This window comes from Adiantum capillus-veneris, chromosome 23 (genome assembly GCF_014529385.1).
Source record: "Adiantum capillus-veneris isolate H3 chromosome 23, ASM1452938v2, whole genome shotgun sequence".
Lineage (NCBI taxonomy): Eukaryota > Viridiplantae > Streptophyta > Polypodiopsida > Polypodiales > Pteridaceae > Adiantum > Adiantum capillus-veneris.
The window spans coordinates 67135472-67154119 of record NC_140953.1 but is presented as its reverse complement, the minus strand read 5'-3'; positions in this window follow the sequence as shown (position 1 = coordinate 67154119).

The following is an 18648-nucleotide window of genomic DNA, read 5'->3' as shown; positions in this document are numbered from 1 at the left end:
TTGCTTCATCATTGGGCCAAACTAATGAGACGTCCAAAATTTAGACAAAAACCTAAGATATTTAGTAGGATTGCACAAATTTTGATTGAAAGAATTGATGTCCAATTAATCTCAATCTGTGATCAAATAGGAAATTTATACTTGAAATTGAGATATGTGAGCATTAGTTTGACACGTCTGTAACCCAGAGGTTTGTTAATAATAAGATCAAAATATTCGCGAAGACTATGGGTTAGATGTAGCTCATAAAGGTCAAAATCTAGGATTGTACCTATTTCAATTATATATGTATTTGTGTTAGGTACATTTGTAGACTGAAATGTATGGTAAGCACGACCCAATTATCTTTGTGGCCTTGTTTACTCCATTTCTTATGTGTTATAAGAGGCTTCAAGTTTGTTATGCAATCATTAGCTTTAATTTTTGCTGCAAATGACCATCAATTTTACAAATTCACAATAACTTTGTTTTGACGAGTGTTTACTTGGGAATTTATTCAAGGTAATCCTATATGAGGTGGGTATTTCAGTCTAATCATGGCATTCAACCATCATAGTAGATGGAATTTGTTGATGTAGATAATGTTAAACCACTTGCTTTGCATGCCATCGTGATCTCCCACCTTGTTACACAAAATTGCACTAAAGCTTTCTATATTTTACTAGTAAAACGGCGCCGCTTGCGGCGGCGGCATGGCCCCCCTTACTCTCAAACACATCGCTTGAGGTGAGCCTTATCTTCACCTCATCTTTGAGTGATCGCTTTATCCACATGATTGATGATGGGGAGGAGCTAGGAGCACAACGGAAGAAGAATACGCACGCACGCACACACACCACCATAGCCACACACAGGTTGAAGGGGGAGAGCCAACGTTCTGTATGCCCCCTTTCTTTCTTCTCTTATCTTATGCACTAAGGCACAATACACATTGTACTTAGTGTTAGTGGCTCACACAAGTGTATAGCTGTACACTTAGGGTTAGCGGCAGTTAGTGATCGGCGGTCGGCCACATGGCCATTAAACCTAACATTCTCCCACTTGATGGCCAATGTGGGAGACTATAAAAATGGAAGAGCACCACTCTTCACCCAATGCCCATCAACTCACGACAGTGTTGAAACTGATGGCTAGAGAGACTCTTAGTGAGTGCATCCGCTGCGTTCTCTGATGTAGGAATCTTCACTAAATCAAGGCTCTTGTTTGCCAGGCATTCACGAATGAAGTGATAGCGTACATCAATGTGTTTCGTTCGGGAATGAAACACTGGATTGTTAGCCAAGGCAATAGCACTTTGACTGTCACAATGAAGAACTGGTGTACACTGATCCAATCCAAGATCTTTCACTAGGCGAGCAAGCCAAATAGTTTCTTTGCATGCTTCACTCAATGCAACATACTCTGCCTCTGTGGTAGAAATGGATGTACAATCTTGAAGAACGGATCTCCAAGAAATAGCAGAACGAGCAAATGTGTAAATCCAACGTGTTGTTGATTTACGACTGTCAACACAGCCTGCATAATCACTGTCTACAAATCCCTGAATGGATAACTCTCCGCGACCATAGCATAACTGTCTATCTGCAGTGCCACTCAAGTATCTGAGAATTGACTTGACAGCATCCCAATGCTTTTTTCCAGGGTTAGACATAAATCTGCTGACAACTCCCACTGCATGTGCAATGTCAGGTCTTGTAGCCACCATGGCATACATAAGACTACCACAAGCTGAAGCATAAGGAACCTTAGCCATCGTAGCTTTTTCCTCAGCAGATTTGGGACAGTATTTCTTGCTAAGTTTCAAATATGCAGGCAATGGAGTACTCAAGGCCTTCCCCTTCTGCATGTTGAAACGATCAAGAACCTTGTGCACATACTCTTTTTGAGAAAGGTACAACAACCTCTTCTTACGATCACGAGTAATGCACATACCCAAAATGTGATTGGCTTCACCCAAATCTTTCATGTCGAATTGACTTTTCAGCTTAGTTTTCAAGTCAGCAATGTCCTTCTTAGAATAACCAGCAATAAGCATGTCATCTACATAAAGGATAAGCATAATAAGCTATCCATTTGGTTGTCTTTTCACGTAAAGACATGGATCCTCATTACTGCGCTTATAGCCTAGGGAACGCATAAATGCATCAAACTTTTCATACCATTGTCTGGATGATTGCTTCAAGCCATAGAGACTTTTCAAAAGCTTACAGACCAAATGTTCCTTTCCCTTTAGCACAAACCCTTCAGGTTGCTGCATATAAATCTCTTCCTCAAGATCACCATGTAAGAAAGTTGTAATGACATCCATTTGATCAAGCTCCATATCGCCAGTGGCAACCAAAGCAAGCAACATTCTTAGTGTCGTCATCTTGACCACTGGAGAAAAGATTTCCTGGAAATCTACACCATATTCTTGCTTGAAACCTTTGGCCACTAAACGAGCTTTGTAATTCTCAACATTGGATGCAATCTTCTTCTTGTAAACCCATTTACAAGGCAACGCTTTCCTACATTTTTGGCAATGGAACAAGTTCCCATGTTTTGTTCTTTGCAATACTGGATAGCTTTCTCTTCATAGCATGTTCCCACTGAACCTTATCATTGGCTAGCATAGCCTCTTTGTAACAAGAAGGCTCACCACTATCTGTCAGGAACACAAAGTCCACACCTGGAACAAACCATTCTGGCAGATGTGAGACTCTTTGAGATCTCCTCTGCTGATCAGAGCTTGTACTAGCCTATGTAGTAATTGGCTCTGGAGCTATCTGTGCAGGAGGTGATACATCGGAAAATGTCACTTTCCGGAATTCAACCTCTTTCGTTGGCTACCTATGCATCTTGGTCTCATTGAAGACAAAATCATTGCTATGGATTACTGATCGACTTTCCGGATCCCATAAACGATAGCCAAATTGACCATCTACACCATAGCCAATAAAGATGCATTTCCTGGACTTAGGGTTAAGCTTAGCACGCAACTCCTTGGGTACATGTGCATAAGCTTCGTAGCCAAATGTACGGAGTTTTTCATAAGACAACTTACGTCCTGACCATAACTCCAAAGGTACATGAAACTGTAATGAAGCATGTGGTGATCTATTGATCAAATACACAGCAGTGTATAATGCTTCAGCCCAAAACGCTTGCGGTAAATTAGCATGTGATAGCATAGACATAATCCGCTCTTGGATGGTCCTATTCATTCGTTCTGCAACACCATTTTGTGCAGGGGTATAAGGAGCTGTAAACTCACGCTTAATTCCCCTACTTGAACAGAAGTCTGTAAACTCTTTGGAGACATATTCTCCACCATTGTCTGAGCGTAAAGCTTTCAACTTATGTTCAGACTGAGTTTCAACACTCGATAAGAACTTCTTGAAGCAAGAAAAGGTCTCATCTTTAGACTTCATGGCATAGACCCAAACATGCCGTGCTGCATCATCAATGAATGTAACATAATATGACGCACCACCATGGGATTTAGAAGGCATAGGCCCACATAAATCACTATGCACAAGCTCTAAGGGTTTTCTTTCATTGTCAAAAGACTGTGTACGATGTGCTCGTGTTTGCTTACCATATTGATAGTGCTCACAAAAGGGAAAATCTGAAAATGACAAAGACGGTAAGTAGCCCAAACTAGAGAGTGTCTCCATTCCCTTCTTTGACATATGTCCTAAGCGGCTATGCCACAAAGCAACAGTTGGCAGCTCGGTTACCGAAAGAACACTGTTTTTATCAGATACATAAAGAGGATAAAGTGAACCAACTTTAGAACCATGGGCTATAATAAGATGACCCTTCGCAATATGCCAAGACTACTGATGAAAAGTGACTTTGTAACCCAATTCATCAAGACGTCCAACCGAAATCAAATTTCGTGTCAATGCTGGAACATGACGCACATTATGTATGGTAAACCTCACCCCATTTGCCATAACCATAGCAATATCACCTATGCCCACAATGTCACAAGAGTAGCTGTCACCTAGCATAACAGTGCCAATGGTTTCCTCATATGTAGTAAACCAATGCCTATGAGGTGTGACATGCAACGAAGCGCCCGAATCAAGAATCCATGTATGGGACACTTCACCACTAACAAGTAGCTCTGCTGGCATAGAACTCTGCAAAGATAGAGTTTCTTGTGCATCATAAAATACATCATTATTTTCAGTCAACATATTGATGTCTTGTGCATCACAATCATCTTGCACTATGCTCAGTTCTTCAATCTTAACCGAACTCTTTGGTTTCTCCTCTTTATCATCATTGTCTTTGCCTTTGCCTTTACCTTTGTCACGCTTCCAAGCATAACAATCCTTCTTTATGTGACCAAACTTATCACAATAATGGCATTGAACATTGCGACGACCAGGAGACTTTGATCTACCCTTTGAAGCATCTCTATTGCCCTCTTTCTTGGATTCACGATTCCAAGAACGACCTTTACGTTGTTTTCCATCCTTTTGCACATAATGAGCTTCGCCATGATGTGAGCTATCCATAGCCTTGCGGTGCATTTCCTCTGACAAAAGAGAACATAGTGACATCAATGTACACTAGCATACCATTAGGAGCAGAGTTACTGAAAGCTGTGCAAAAGATATCCCATGAGGGTGGCAACGAACAAAGTAAGAAGATTGCTTTCATCTCGTCATCAATATTGATCCGCTGTGCACGAATCTAGGCAAATAGAGAATCAAAGTCATTAATATGACTGGCAACACTGGCTGACTCCTTCATGCGAAGGTTAAACAGTTTTCGCATCATGAAAACCTTATTACTTACCGTATCTTTTTCATAAGTGTTGCATAACTTTTTCCATAAAGCATAGGCAGATTCACATTCTAGCACTGAAAAGTACACTAACTCAGCAAGGTGCAATCTAATAGTAGATCTGCATAGCTCATCAAGCTCCTCCCACTGAAACTGGGCCAAATTCATCTCTTCAGTCCGTGTCGCATAAATAATAGGCAATTTCTGTTTCTTTTGGACAAGCACATCTTGCATCTGATTCTTCCAAAGCTGAAAATTAGTGCCATCAAACTTCTTTATGTCATAAATGTCACGGTCTTTGCTAGTAGACATGGTGACAAAACTACCAAAAGATTCTGGGAAAATTTCGGCAGAGTCTCCTTTGTATTTGGGACTATGTCAACCAAAATACAAGACAAAATGACAAAGTATGTCACTCACAAAGCATAAAAGAGAGCAATGCCTCTCAAAAGCACACTGTATAGAGATCAACTGAGGCGCATAAACAATCAAACTGACCATAAACTGCCAACTCGGCGTCAAAAGCACCTATACCACTCTATACATATCCTATGGCGAGGCCTCGTAAGGGATGTCCAGCTACCTGTATCACCGAAGGTATCTCCACATTTGAGAATACCCCAGCTCAATGAAAACCTCACGCTATCGACCCTCAGCAACGTAGGTTATGCAGCAAAAAACGTAAAGCCAAGTCTCAGAAATGGCTATCTTCCGGACCAAGTCTCAGAAATGGTCGGGACTGCCGTACTAGCCAAAAGATGGTTCCACAAAAGGGTACAATAGCAGTATCCACAAAGACGTACAACTCTGTCAAGACGCTCAAACATGTGTCAAAAGCATGTGCCTGCAACTAAACATCCCTGCGGGGAGTCAATCCGCTCTCAAAAGAGCTCGAACACTGTCAAAAGTGTCAACATATGCATGTACGCATAAACAACTACTCCCACTGGAACCATAATATCGCAAGCATTGAAACCTGTAGCCTGTACCTGTACCTGTAGTCGAAGAAGACAACGCTGTCAAGCTCCCACTCTATGTGTGTGTATGAGGCCACTCTGAAAGAGGCTACACACTCCTGAATGAGTCGTGGGCTCTCGTAGATGGAAGAGACTGCAACAAAGGTACCTGTAAGTGGCTATGGAAGCACTGCAGCACAAACTACCACAAGAGGGCTGAAAATTTCAGCTCTTGAACTACGCTCGAATGGGGTTTCTGATGGCTCGAATGGCTCCGAAAGGGGGGTAAAACCCCAGAACATCTGTTGGAAACGCTCTCGGGAAGCTGAACTTGCCAATGGCGAAATCGGAATCCTGTTTGCACTCTTGAAAGTGCGCGCGCGCGGAAACGATTTCGGGAATGAAACCGCTCTGATACCAGATGATGGGGAGGAGCTAGGAGCACAACGGAAGAAGAATACGCACGCACACACTCACACATACACCACCATAGCCACACACAGGTTGAAGGGGGAGAGCCAACGTTCTGTATGCCCCCTTTCTTTCTTCTCTTATCTTATGCACCAAGGCACAATACACATTGTACTTAGTGTTAGTGGCTCACACAAGTGTATAGCTGTACACTTAGGGTTAGCGGTAGTTAGTGATGGGCGGTCGGCCACATGGCCATTAAACCTAACAATTGAGATATGGCAAAGCAACCGGTTACACGACCTTGTAGAGGTAACTATGGCATGGAGCTACAGGATTAGAGCCTGCTATTGGAGGGGTTGAGTTCAAAGGTAGGCATTCGACTATGGGGGGTAAAACTACAAAGTGCAACATGTGCTTATATAGCATGGGGATAGGGCAAGGATAACCTTTGTTTACACGTAAGCATATCACTTGCATGTGGCCAGTAGAGTGGAGGACATTGTGAGGATCAGTGGCTAGAAATATTATGAATTCATAGAGATTAACCCTTGTCTTAACCCTTGCCCCACCCGCCCATGTGCCTCGATAATAAGAGCTGGTAACTATACACCTTTAAATTTCTTTGGACTATAGCCTTTCAAGATGCAACTTGCGACACTTGGCAAGACACATTTAGCCATTATACAACAATATAGAAGTACATATAACATCATGTGCCTTTGAGATGCAAGCATAACGTCTCTCTCTCTCTCTCTCTCTCTCTCTCTCTCTCTCTCTCTCTCTCTCTCTCTCTCAAAATCCCTCGAGTAGTGTTCAAGAAAAATCAATTTTCCAATCATACAAAATTCCTTTCCTTGAATTTTTTGAAAGGAAATTTTAGGAATTTGGCTTTGTTCTTGGGGTTTTACACTAATTTTTCTCTATTTGGGGTGGAATTTCTCCTTCTCACCTTGCCCTCAACCGGCATTCTTGAAATTGAAAACTCCAACCTGTCACCACCATCCTTGAGGTGACATGCTCTCTCTCTCTCTCTCTCTCTCTCTCTCTCTCTCTCTCTCTCTCTCTCTCTCTCTCTCTCAAACTACCTCGAGTAGTAATTGGGAAAAATCTTTTTTCCAAACATACAAAATTCCTTCCCTTGAATTTTCCAAGAGGTTAATTTTTCTTCTTCCCCCCTTGCCCTCAACCGGCATAATTGAAATTGAAAACGGCACGATATTAAGCTGAGTCAAAATTTAGGAAATTAGGTTTATTTTTCTCCTTTTCCCCTTGCTCTCACTAGCATTTTTGAAATTGAAACTGGTACAATATTAAACTGGGACAAATTTTAGGAAATTAGGTTTATTTTTCTCCTTTCCCCCTTGCCCTCAACCGGCATTTGTGAAAATGAAAATGGCACGATATTTTCCAAGATGAAATTTTTTAGGAAATTAGGTTAATTTTTCTCCTTCCTCTCTCTCTCTCTCTCTCTCTCTCTCTCTCTCTCTCAAACTACTGTTGGAATTAGGGTTGCAGAGAAACACACACAGCTTGGAGAAGACGAAGGAAGCTCAAGGCACACAATAGAGAGTGTGTTACTTAGTGTGCAATGGAAAGATAGATAGCCCTAGAGTGATGGGCGTATATACAATGCACGGGGGAAAAAACCTCCTAAAGAGGGAAAAAATGCCCCGGCGGTCCTAGTGTGTTCACACACATCACTACCACATGTATATGGTAACAAATCCCCCCTGGAGTGATGCGGTGAACGAGAGCTGGCACATGAGTAAAGGGAAGTGCCATGCCCTGAGGACAGGATCAGTCCACAAAGGGGAGTAAGCCCAAAGATTTGCGGAAAGCTTCAAGCTTCTCACGAGACAATGCCTTTGTGAAAAGATCTGCAAGGTTGTCCTGTGTTGGCACATAAGCCAAGCTGATCTCTCCTGCTGAGAGCCTCTCCCTGACATAGTGGTAATGCACCTCAATGTGCTTTGTGCGAGCATGAAAAACTGGGTTCCTCGCAACTGCCAATGCGCTCTGACTATCAGTGTAGATAGTGTTGGCAGTGTCCTGTCCAACACCCAAGTCAGCCATAAGGCGTCTGAGCCATACACACTCAACCGTAGCTGTGAAGACTGCCCTGTACTCAGCCTCACAACTCGAAGTGGCCACAGTAGGTTGCTTCTTGCTCAACCATGATATACATGAACTGCCAAGCATGAAACAAAAACCACTTGTGGACACTCGCGTGTCAAAACAACCAGCCCAATCTGAGTCCGAAAAAGCATGTAAGTCTGGCGGCAATGATCCCCCCTTGGGATAAAACAAGCCAAGATGTAAAGTGCCACTAAGGTAGCGGAAAATCCTCTTGAGAGCCTGCCAATGCTTAGACCCTGGGCTATGCATAAATCTGCTGACCTGTGAGACTGCAAACTGAATATCTGGCCTCGTGTTGCATACATAAATGAGGCAGCCAACAGCAGTTTGGTAAAGAGTGACATCAGCAGGATCGCCAGCATCATGTAGACTCAACTTCAAACCTGTTTCCATGGGAGTGGCAATAGGTTTGCAATCCTCAAGTCCAAACTTACATAGCAATGTCTCTATGTAACTTTTCTGACACAAGGCAATACCACCATCACACTGCTTAAACTGTATACCCAAGTAATGATGCAACAGCCCCAAATCTTTCATCTTGAAAGTAGCATTCAAATCAGCCTTAAATTCAGCAATATGTATCTCATTTGGTCCAGTGATCAGTAAATCATCAACATAAAGAACCACAATGAGAAATACATCATCCTCACGCTTTACATACAATGTGCTTTCTGTTGGACTGTTACGAAAGCCTCGTTTAACCAAATGAGTGTCAGCTTTCTCATACCAAGCACGAGGAGATTGCTTCAACCCATACAAAGCCTTCTTACATTTGCACACTTTGTCCTCTTGTCCTTTTATGACAAAACCGCGAGGCTGCGTTACATAAACTTCCTCAAATATGTCACCATTCAAGAAAGCAGTAACAATGTCTGATTGATGTACATCCCAACCAAAATGAGCTGCCAATGCACATAGAAAACGTACAGTAGTCATACGACAAGTGGGAGCAAAAATCTCTTCATAATCTATGCCTTTTTGTTGTGCATAACCCTTTGCAACGAGTCGAGCCTTATGGCGATCGATCTCACCATCCGGTTTGCGTTTCAACTTGTAAACCCACTTCGTACCAATGGCCTTTTTGCCAGGAGGCAAATCACATAAAGTCCATGTGTCTTCTCTATAAGTGCATCATATTCTGATTTCATGGCAGCAATCCAATTTTCTGAATTCTGTGCTTCATCAAAAGACAGAGGCTCCTCAACATCATGTAAACTAGACACAGCCAAAGCATAACAATCTGATGCATAAGATGCATGGCGAGAGCCTGAACGAGTACGACTAGATAAAGGTGCATCCAATTTACTGTCACGCAAAGTGTGCACCAGCCATTTTGGCATACCTCTAGCCTGCTCATTTTCAGCCCTTTCCTCATCAAGTACATCATGTACATCTGCATCAGTAATAGGCTGTTCTAAAACATTTTCAGAAACCCCCATAGGCTGTACATTTGCCTCATTGGAACTTACATTCGTATTTCCACCACTGAAAAGAGGCAACAAAGTGTCATAAATGTCCTGTGAGCTTACATTACTGTCTCTAGTACATGACAGCAAGGGTTGAACAGAATCTTCCACAAACACTACATCCCGTGAAACCAGAATACGTTTTGTTTGCGGATGATACGACCTGTAACCTTTGCTTTCAGCACTATAACCAACAAAAATACATTTGACAGCCTTATCATCCAATTTTCTGCGCTGCACTTGTGGCACCAAAGCATATGCCAAACAGCCAAAAACACGCATGTGCTCAATAGAAGGCTTTCTATCATGCCATGCTTCATATGGAGTAATAGACTGCAAAGCTTTCGCAGGACACCTGTTAAGTACATAAGTGGCACACATGATGGCCTCAAGCCAAAAAGAATGCGGCAAAGCTTGACTTTTGACCATACATCGTGCCATTTCCGTTAGTGACCTGTTTTTCCTCTCAGCAACACCATTTTGTTGAGGTGTATAAGGCACTGTACATTGGTGTTTTATCCCATGCCTAGCCAGAAATGCATTAAATTCATGAGACATATGCTCCCCCCCTCGATCGGAACGGAGGGTGCCCATAGTACATTTTGAGACATTTTCAGCCATAGCCAAAAATTGTTTGAACCACATAAAAACTTCGGACTTCGCTTTAAGCGGAAATACCCATGCATGCCTGGAGTAATCATCAATGAAAGTCACGAAGTACAGGTAATTGCCCAAGGATGGAGTTTGCATGGGCCCACAAACATCACTATGCACAAGCTGCAACCTGCATGTGGCCCTAACTGAACCATCCTTTGGAAACTTAGAATGCTGCATTTTACCCAGAATACAGCCTTCACAAACATGTTTGACAGGTGCTTCAAGAGGCGGCAAAGAAACAACCATATCAGATTTCTGCAAACGCAGCAAACTGGCAAAATTCAGATGACCAAAATGTGCATGCCAAAGTTTTGCATCTGAAATAGCCCTTGAATCTGCAACAGCATTTGCAAAATTTTGTCCACACTTGTCATACAAAGTGAGCTTATACAGCCCACGGCACAAAAGCCCAGATGCAACAATTTCATCACCAAAACTGAGATCATGAACTGTACATCTGTCATCCACAAATTTGACTACAAGTCCAAGTCTAGCAAGTGCGGATACAGACAAGAGATTCTTCTTGATCCCAGGTACATAAAGTGCATCAACAAGTGTGAAGGAACTGCCATTAGCAGCAGTGAGCACAATCTTTCCAACTCCCTGAACTGGATAAGAGGCGTTGTTGGCACAAGTGTCTGAATTCCCATGAGGGACAGACTCGAGAGAGGTAAACAATTCACGATGTGAGGTAATGTGCTTTGTAGCACCACTGTCGAAATACCACACATGTGAATCTGCAGCAACTGACAAGCATGCATCATGGACAGCAGGATTGTAAGTGCACTCTGCGCTAAAAGCCCATTCTGCATCAACATCAGCATCACAATCTCCTTTCACAGAAGACTCAACAATGGCTGCATTTGTAGTGGAACCAGCATTTGCAGTGGAACCACCCTCTTTCTTCTTAGCCTCTTTGGCCTTCAACTTAGGACACGACTTGATCAAGTGATCATTGGCTTTACAATAATGGCAACGCATCTTCTTTTTGCCCTTATCACCAAAATTGCCAGACGAAGTGCTGCCAGCAGAAGCATTAGGAACAGAATTTTTGCCACTCGCAGCAGAACCATAAGAAGTGGCTGCATTACTGTTACCACCCTTTCTTTGAGAAGCAATAAAAGCCTGTTCAACTGCACGCTGCCTAGTCCTGTTTTTTCTAGAAAGTGACTCTTGCAACAGCAATGTGCATAATGCATCAAACTTGACAACTTCAGGATTTCCTTGGGTCATGAGTCTCCAAGTAATAGCAAAAGTCTGGTAGGAATCTGGTAAGGCATCAAGAACAGTCTGCACAAGGGAACTGTCCGAAATGACTTCACCTGCAGAAATGAGTTGCTCATTGATATCCTTGACACTAGCAAGGAAAGTGTCCATATCATCTTCCTCATGCATAATCTTTGACTCTAGCTCTTTATGCAGCAAAGCAATTTTAGCCTCATTGCGGTTTGCATAAAGACCTGCTAGAATATCCCAAGCCTGTTTTGCAGATTTTGCTGAACGGATGTGAGGAATAATGGTGCGCTTCACAGACAACGCAATCAATGCATGAGCCTGCGCATCCTTAACATCCCAATGAGCTTGTTCTGTCGTAGGCAAAACAACTCTAACAGCTGCAATCCTTGTAGCAAGACCTGCAACATCCTCAACATCGCCTACATCTTCAGAACCAGGACGTACATCAATGCCAGGCACAATGTTCCAGACACCTTTTGACACAAGAACATGTTGCATCATATAAGCCCACATAGGGTAGTTGTCCCCATCCAACCTGTCCTCAGCAGCAAACATCTTGAACACATCTGTGTTGTTGTTGTCAGCCATGGTAAATGCTGCACCTGATGTGTAAAGTGCCCGAAAATAGGAGAAATGGAGCGGGAACAACTTGTGCTATATAGCACAAACCGTAGAAGACTATAAGGCACCTGTTATGCAGAAAACGGCACTGACAGAAAATCTGCACAAAATGACGAAATAGCCTGTGCAGTACTGCCCGTAGTGGAAACGGAGGCCGAAATGAGCCCAAATCAAAATTCTGAGCAAACGTGTGCTGGAGCAGCTGGCGACTAAGCCCGGGAGGACGTGACTTGCTCTGATACCAATTGTTGGAATTAGGGTTGCAGAGAAACACACACAGCTTGGAGAAGACGAAGGAAGCTCAAGGCACACAATAGAGAGTGTGTTACTTAGTGTGCAATGGAAAGATAGATAGCCCTAGAGTGATGGGCGTATATACAATGCACGGGGGAAAAAACCTCCTAAAGAGGGGAAAAATGCCCCGGGGGTCCTAGTGTGTTCACACACATCACTACCACATGTGTATGGTAACAACTACCTCGAGCAGTGTTTGGGAAAAATCTTTTTTTCCAAGGATACAAAATTCCTTTCCTTGAATTTTCCAAGAGGAAATTAGGTTAATTTTTCTCCTTTCCCCCTTGCCCTCAACCGGCATAATTGAAATTGAAAACAACACGATATTAAGGTGAGACAATAGGTTTATTTTTCTCCTTTTCCCCTTGCCCTCAACCGGCAATTTTGAAATTGAAACCGGTACGATATTAAGCTGAGACAATTAGGTTAATTTTTCTCCTTTTCCCCTTGCCCTCAACCGATATTTGAAATTGAAACCGGCACGATATTACACTGAGACACATTTTTCTCGTGGTCACGACTCTCTCTCTCTTTCTACAGACGAACTTGAAAAGTGTGTGTCTCTCTCTTTCTCTCTCTCTCTCTCTCCCCAAAAATGGTGTTAAATTTAAGAAAATAGAGTTAAATTATGAAGCTCGGCAAGATTCTCTCTCTCTCTCTCTCTCTCTCTCTCTCTCTCTCTCTCTCTCTCTCAGAGTCCACAACATTGTTCAAGAAAGGGGGGAAAAGGGTGGTCATTTGGTCGGCGTGTACAACGTGGTGCAGGACTTGTAGATGCATAGTCTCTCTGTCTCTCGGCGACCCAAGAGAGGAAGCATGTGCCAGCAATCTTCGAGAAAATTCATTTTTCCAAACATACAAACTTCCTTTCCTTGATTTTGTTAGGAGGAAATATTAAAAAATTAGTGTATTTTTTCAGGTTTTTACACATTTTTCTCGATTTCTGGGTGGAATTTCTCCCTTTCCTCTTGCCCTCAATTGACTTTTTTGAAATTGAAACCGGCAAAATATTAAGCTGAGACACATTTTCTACGGACATTGCAATATTTCCTTGATTTTGTCAAGAGGAAATATGTAAAAATTAGGTTATCTTTTTGGGTTTTTACACTATTTTTCTCAATTTCTGGCCGGAATTTCTCCCTTTCCTCTTGCCCTCAACCAACTTTTTTAAAATTGAAACCAGCAAGATATTAACCCGAGACACATTTTTTACGAACACTGCAATATCTCCTTGATTTTTTCAAGAGGAAATATGTAAATTAGGTTATCTTTTCGGGTTTTTATACTATTTTTCTTGCGAAATTTCTCCCTTTCCTCTTGCCCTCAACCGGCATTTTTGAAAAATTCTGCCCAAAAATCGAGAAAGATAGTGTAAAAACCTGAAAAAAGAAACTAATTTTTAAATATTTCCTCTTGCCCTCAATTGACTTTTTTGAAATTGAAATTGGCAAAGTATTAAGCTGAGACACATTTTCTACGGACATTGCAATATTTCCTTGATTTTGTCAAGAGGAAATATGTAAAAATTAGGTTATCTTTCTGGGTTTTTACACTATTTTTCTCAATTTCTGGTCGGAATTTCTCCCTTTCCTCTTGCCCTCAACCGGCTTGTTTGAAATTGAAACCGGCAAGATATTAAGCCGAGACACATTTTTTACGAACATTGCAATATCTCCTTGATTTTTTCAAGAGGAAATATGTAAATTAGATTATCTTTTCGGGTTTTTACACTATTTTTCTTGCGGAATTTCTCCCTTTCCTCTTGCCCTCAACCGGCTCTTTTGAAATTGAAATCGGCACGATATTAAGCTGAGACACATTTTTGACGAACACTATAAATCAGAATTAGACGGCATTAAATACTCTCTCTCTCTCTCTCTCTCTCTCTCTCTCTCTCTCTCTCTCTCCGCCGCGCAAGATAGTCTCAAGCGGGTCACTCTCTCTCTCTGCCTGTTTGTAAGCAGGCGGCACCTTCTCTCTCTCTCTCTCTCTCTCTCTCTCTCTCTCTCTCTCTCTCTCTCTCTCTCTCTCTCCCCTTGATTTTTTCAAGAGGAAATATGTAAATTAGGTTATCTTTTCGGGTTTTTACACTATTTTTCTTGCGGAATTTCTCCCTTTCCTCTTGCCCTCAACCGGCTCTTTTGAAATTGAAATCGGCACGATATTAAGCTGAGACACATTTTTGACGAACACTGTATAAATCAGAATTCGACGGCATTAAATAGTCTCTCTCTCTCTCTCTCTCTCTCTCTCTCTCTCTCTCTCTCTCTCAGGGAGTGGGAGGCTTGAATGCGACTCGCGAGGTAGAGCGCGCCTGCAACATTTGATTCAATGCCCGGATCAGCCAAGGCCGGTCCGTGCGTGCAGTCTCTCTCTCAAGCTCTCTCTCTTCGTGCAGTTTGTGTCCGCTCTGTCGGGTGCCAGGGCACACCAACCGGAATGAAGTCCTGATGATGCGTGTCGGGGGGGGGGGAAACCCCTCCCCTTTTATCTATAGTATAGATAGGTGTTCTGGCCTTGAAATTGAAAATTCAGATGTAAATCTCAAATTTGTAGGTGAGATTACATTAAACCTGTCAGGTCTTGTTTGATGCAGAGTCATCCTCGCTTTAGCCAGTTGCGGATAAGCAAAGTGCGCAGGGGGCCGGCCAAGTCAGCAGGAAAGTTGAGGGCCGTGCAAAAATTTCAAAGGGGAGGGGCAGCCACGAAAAAGCGGAGTGCGTCAGCAGACAAAAAGTGAGTTGTTCGAGTCAGCAGCGAAAGATCAGCCACGCACCGTGGTCGGTTCGGTCCTATGGCAGCCCGGCCCCCGCCGCTCAAAACCCGCCCTAGATCCTCTCTCTTTCTCTCCACGTGTCAAGTACTGGGCCCTCTACGTATCCGACTTCCAATCAGATACGCTCGAGTCTCGACATTCTCTCTCTAGCTTTTCGAAGCTCGATGTCTAACGGGTCTGGTCCACTCAGCCAGAGACTCGATTAAAGGGGGCACCCCTAAGGGCGTGGTCACGCGAGGCTTAGTTACCCATAAGCGTGGCGAATTTCTGACAGGAGTGCAGAGTGGAGACCGGGAGCAGCAGGTAGAGAGAGGGAGAGCCGGGCGCAGGCAAGAGAGAGAAACTCAGAGCGAGGCTGTCGTCAAAACTAAGCCTCGCGTGACCATTGCCCAACCCTATTCTTTCAAACATGAAAGGTAATTTTAAAACAAGCCTTCTAATGACAAATTCATAAACCTTCATACGGTGAAAAAATGGTTTAAGAACGGTAGATCTATGTCAAATCCTCCTAGAACTTCTGACGGCACACTTCTTCGGAGCTTCGAACATCTTGATGCTTGCACCTCATACCAAAGAGAAGCTACAATCCATAAAGTTCATACAACTCATAGAGTTTGTGCAAAACATGGAAGAAATAAATATGTGATGCAAGCTCTGTAGAGTTCCGGGCTCGTTCCCACCAGTGATTGGTCTTGCACCTCATACCGAAGACAAGTTGCAATCCATAGAGTTTGTGCAAAGCATGGATGAGGAATAGATAAATATGTGATGGTGACCTATGAGGATGTACCACCTTGGAGTTGAGACGATATTTGAGTCTACTCTTGTAGTCGGATCTTGCTATGATGTAACTACCCGAAGTCCCTGGCTGGATACAGATCAACTTAGTGCTTGCCCGTCGCTTTTGGGGACGGACAGGCAGGTGTTACACATTAAAAGGAGATAACTTTACAAAACTATGCGGAATGTTAGCTCGTAAGCCTAGCCGATTGGTTGAATGCATCATTGCGAGTGAGTTGGCATCTATTCAATACGCGCTCGAGTTTGGTGAGGAAGTTTTAGCTGCCTAGCATTTTTTTCGCTGCCCTTTTGCTTGCTATCTTCCAAGTTTGCACACTCAAGTTTGGGCGGGCAGTGTGTAAGCACTGCCCTAATACAAGGAGGTGTTTGGAGTAGAGAAAATGCATGCTTTGTTTGGTTCCATTCTTGTCCACTTCTAGCCTCATTACAGTATTTAAACCTAAAGAATGATTAACAACCACTAATACATGGGAGATGGTTCTATGCTCTTGGTTTTTATATATATACCATTGCCCTGAGGTCCCACAGGCCTTAAATTTGGAGGCCATTCTGGGAGTCATTGGCATTCTGGGCATCAAATGAAGGCTAGAATGGTCCACAAAGGCTTCACCGTGAAACTTTCTTACTAGGGGCAAGGTGTCATTAGACTCCCAAGTATAAGGAGTAGGGTGTCATATATATATATATATATATATATATATATATATATATATATATATAATGTGTTGTAACTTGTGTATATTTATTATCTCAAGGTTAGATACTTCAAAATACTATGCAATTTTGAATATGAGCTCTCTCATGTTTCAAATGTTTATTATGAATGCATGCATGTGTAGAGGTGTCACTTGTGATATTGTAGTGACATAGTATCGTACAATGTTAAGCGTCATTTGAATTGCACAACTCAAAAATCGATTGACGCCCAACTTTTATAGGCTGAGTGTAATTTGAAGCTCAATAAATGTAGACTAGGAGTCGTATATATTTAACCAAAATCTATGGGAGGGAGTCAACTTTAAGGCCTGCCTGAGGACCACGATACATGCTATGCTCTTTATTTTAACTATATTATCATAAAACAAAAAGTTAGAGCTCGGGTACAACCATTGCCCTAAGGAGTCAGGACCACAATACATGTTATGCTCTTGATTTTAACTGTTGGTACGCCTAGTTCTTGGTAGCCTAGAGCTCTTGAAAGCAAGAGATACTTGGACGATCTCCACATTATGGTGACCAAGCTTAGGGGGGCTCCGCTACCCATTAAGCCATTTAAAAACAATCATCATGCTTGTAAAAGGAATGGGTTTGCTACCCATGAATTTACAGAAGAAAATCATGTTTGGAAGTTAAATGGCAAATGAGGTGTCAACTATTCTTAGCATCAATGGTTTTTCCTAAGGAAAAACATGTTGGCGAAGTGATTAGGCTTAAAATAGTTGACCAATCTAGTTGTTTACTTTGGCATATGCTTCTCTTATATGGAGATAGACCTATCGACGAAACCTAATGAGCTCTAAATCTGGCAGTCTCTAGTTGCATGGCTACGCATGCCCCCCTTTCGGGATTAGGTGATTACAACATAGATGGCTTTTTAAATAAACACATAAAAACCAATGCTTGCAACATATGGACCTTCAGAAAGTTTTATATTGATTGCATTCTCTAGGTTTTGTATGATTTTAAGGCTTTCTTTGATAGAGTGGAAACTATCGCACAACTATGGAATGCATGAAAATAAACAAATGCTGAAACTAGGCATAATGCGACATAACTCCATAATATGGTGGCATACAATACACTCACCTTTCAAGCACTTTCTATAGCTACCAAAAGAGCTTGCTTGTATCTTTAGTAAGGCTTGAGGTGCTCCTTCTTGGTAGAGGACCAATTCACAAGCCTCCATTCGAGAGAGATCAACGTAAATAATCATCGAACAATGTGGCACACTTCTTTATATGTATGTGCGAATTTGTGAGTAGAGCACAACATGTTGGCACACCTTCACCTTGTTACCACTCAGTACATACAAAAGAACATAAGGATGGGTTCATACTAGGCAGCGAAAGAGAAATGCAAAGGGCCGTCAATGCTCTATGGCAAAAATTGATTGGTTGGAGTTGAGGCTCTCTTCCGCCGGGCCCTCCATTTTTTTTCCGACCCCCCCCCCCCCCGAAAACAAGAAGAGTTGATGGCCTTTCTCAACCCCCTTCGCTTTTTCACTCTTCCTCCTCCACAGTGTTCAGACTAGGCAGCGGCAGGCTTGCGAAGGCTTGTTTCTTCCGCCAGTTCAATCTGAACCCAGCCTAAGTCTATGACTCTACATAGAACTTCACGTGGATCTTAAAGGAAAGTAGTTTACATTGAGTTAACAAGGACTTTAATCTATTATGGGACGATGAACATCTTGTTTGAGTGATTGGGCCATTGATCTTACCTGAAGGCTCATGACCAATACCTGAAGAATCCCATCTACAAATTTTGACATTTACGCCTTGATTTTAAATTGAAC